The following is a 3,555-nucleotide window of genomic DNA, read 5'->3' on the forward strand; positions in this document are numbered from 1 at the left end:
AGTCAGAACCAATTATAGTTCCTATAGATCCTACTACCCCACATCATCAGAACAATAGTAATGAGGAAACGGTGGCAGCCTCGGGTAATGCAGGAATAGAGCCTTGGGGCACTTCTGAAGAGATGTAAAGTCCAAAACCACAGCTCTAGTCAGTTAGTTATTTAATCTCTACACCTAAGGTGGGGCTTGAACTCACAACCCCAAGATCAAGACCCTACCCTGTCAGCCAAATGCCCCTGGCCATTTTAATACTAAACATCAAAATCATTCCAATTCATATAGGAAATGTATATCCCGGGAGCACCTGGGTGGCTCAGTCGTTCAGCGTCTGCCTTTGGCTTGGGTTATGATCCCGGGGTCCTGGGATCGAACCCCACATCAGGCTCCCTGCTCGGCGGGGAGCCTGCTTCTCCCTCTCCCTGCCGCTCACCCTACTTGTGCTGTCAAATAAATAATATCTTAAAAATAAATGTATATTCCGAATGTGGTACTCAAGAACCTTTACGTTAGCCTCAAATTACTGTATCCCCTTCTCTCCAACTTTCATTCACATAACTCCCTGTACTGTTAGATTTTCCAGTCTTTCTCCAAACACTTTTCAATTTGTCCAAATCCTAACAATCCTTGAAGACCTAGTTCAAATGTCCACCTTTTCCCTGACACAATGCAGGTGGAATTACCTTTCTCCAAACTTAACTTCCACTGGGGGCATTTTCGGTTTCTTACATTAGCATCGATCCTTCTTAGACTCTAAGACCAAGTTTTGGTTTGGTTTTTACCTCTCAATGTCTTACTAGATCCTCAATAAACATTTCCTAAAGGAAAATCTTGCAGATGCGGTGTGGATCAAACCATGAGTAAAAAAAGTTTAAATTCCTAATCTTTTTGCTCTTTGCAAAGTGCTTAAGAGGACTGGCATCACCTAACTTCTCAAATGATCATCCAGGGGCGCCTGGGTGGCTCAGTTGGTTAAGTGACTGCCTTCGGCTCAGGTCATGATCCTGGAGTCCCGGGATCGAGTCCCGCGTCGGGCTCCCTGCTCGGCAGGGAGTCTGCTTCTCCCTCTGACCCTCCCCCACCATGTGCTCTCTCTCTCAAATAAATAAATAAAATCTTTAAAAAAAAAAAAAAAAGAAAATCAAATGATCATCCAGTAACAGTAATTCATAACACCAGTTCCTCTTGAGTTCTGTTTTGACCAAAGGGTTCTTCTTGCTAACTAGTCCCTATACTGCCCACCCCCACCCAACAGTTAACTTTTAAAAATCAAACTATGTATTACTCACCAGCTCAGTCTTTGAATGACTTCCACTGGAATAAGATTCAAATCACAGTCCAGTGTGATCTGCTCCATCTAACCTGTCCAATCTCCTCATATTACACACATAACCCCTCCCATCCACTCTTACTTCATTTTTCTGTTCTTCCAAAAAAAAAGGCTATGCTCTCCGGCTATGCACCTAACTAACCCTTCAGTCTGGCATATGGTTACCCAGCAAGACTTTTTGCAAGGGTTGGCTTCTTAAATCCTCAGCGCCAAGGTCCCTTTTCAGATGCATTTCCTAAATAAAAATTTTTAGTAACCGCCTGCCCCCACTCCACCCCTGTAATCTCCACTGGTGTGACAAGGCTAAGTTCCTTTACATATAGTAACTACTTCTCACAAGCCTAGGAAGTTTGTAATTACATCATTTTAGAGAAATAACTTAAGCGGGCGCCTGGGTGGCTCAGATGGTTAAGCGTCTGCCTTCGGCTCAGGTCATGATCCCAGGGTCCTGGGATCGAGTCCCGCATCAGGCTCCCTGCTCCTTGGGAGCCTGCTTCTCCCTCTGTTTCTCTCTCTCTCTGTCTATCATGAATAAATAAATAAAATCTTAAAAAAAAAAGAAATAACTTAAGGTCATAAAACTAGTAAATAAATGGACAAGAATTTGACTGCAGGATCCCAGCTTATGCTTAATCTAAACCACTATGCTACATCTGGTTCATTCCACCTGTTCAACCTCAACACTTGATCACATACCCCATATATCCACAGCCTAAACAACCTCATTTACTTCTTTCTCCCAAGAGACATTTCCATTTTTAATAAAAATAACTGCCTTTCTTTTCCACACCAAAAACTGCTCAGGACAGCTCAATACAAACTGTTCTGAATACACTTAATAAAATGGGCTCAGGCACGTATCATAAATAATAAATGAAAGATTTTATTCATCTTTATAAATAACAGGTGCTCAAATATTAATGGTTAACCATAATCAGAGGACAAAGAGGCTTACTTTTAATAATGCAGAAGCAAAAATCCTTCAACTTTTAGATGAAAACACAAACTGAAAACTGCTTCAGCTATGAAAATAAAACACCATCTCTCAAATGGTAGTTTTAGCTTTCTTAAAGCCTAGCAAACACTGCCCCCGCCCCCCCACTACCTCAAAGAGAAACAAATCTTCAGTGCCTTTTGGAGTTTGTCTTAGTGTATGGCTATACATTAAAGAACATCTCTTCCTCCAAAACCCTAAGAACAGACTAAAATTCAACACTGGTAAACACCGTAATTGTGGTCATCCACTTCGTTTTTCTCTTTCCTTAGCTTTCAGGTGATACATCATAGTGAGAAAATACACTACTAATATTTGTGCAAAAAAATTTTATTTAATGGTGGGGGAGGGTAAATCTTAAGCAGGCTCCATGCCTAGTGTGGAGCCTGACTTGGGGCTTATTCTCACAACCCTGAGATCATGACCTGAGCCAAAATCAAGAGTCAGACACTTTACCAACTGAGCCACCCAGGTGCCCCGTAAGAAAATTTATGCTACTAGTCAAATTTTTTTGTTTAGCTAGATCATTTAACCATACAAAGGGACTAGTCCTTTATTCTCTCTTGCTTGTTCAGGTCCTCCTTACCATCATATATTCTGTGTATAACTTGCTTTTCCATTCCCCTCTTGCCAGTACAATGCTAGAGTGAAGCCTGTAGACTGTACTGAGAAGGTCCCCCTCTTTCCTACAACCCTTTGGGATCTTGAACAGCTTCACAAAATAATGCTCTCCTAGTTAGGAAGGAAATGGACATTATTACTCAGAAATAAATGACCTTCCCTGGTGTAGCAATTAAATGTTTTCACTTAAAGTTCCATTTACGATCTTATTATTAAATACAACATCCCAGGGAGAACAGGGGAGATTCCAAATTTCATCACCTTTTCTCTTAATTTAAAAAGCACTGCTTCCATGAAAATCAAATACCAGCTTCATAACATTTTACTATTAGACAATGATTCCTACAATATTCCAGAAAGAGGACAAGGTTGGTTCCACCACCACCACCCCCCGTTTCTTATCAGCTGTCTATTGTCAGTTTTAACTGGAGCTGAAAAACAGAAGGCTTCAAATAAACTGAAAAGTCATCACTGGGTTTTAAAATAGAAACATTTAAATAATTCTTCTTGAAGGTATTTTATCAGCCACTTACTTCTACTGAAAAAATCTTGAAATACAATTAGTGTTTAAAGCACCATACCAAATAAAAAGAAAGCAAACCAGACAAAGGAG

Source organism: Leptonychotes weddellii, chromosome 15, assembly GCF_054177405.1.
Source record: "Leptonychotes weddellii isolate Sample4059 chromosome 15, ASM5417740v2, whole genome shotgun sequence".
Taxonomy (NCBI): Eukaryota; Metazoa; Chordata; class Mammalia; order Carnivora; family Phocidae; genus Leptonychotes; species Leptonychotes weddellii.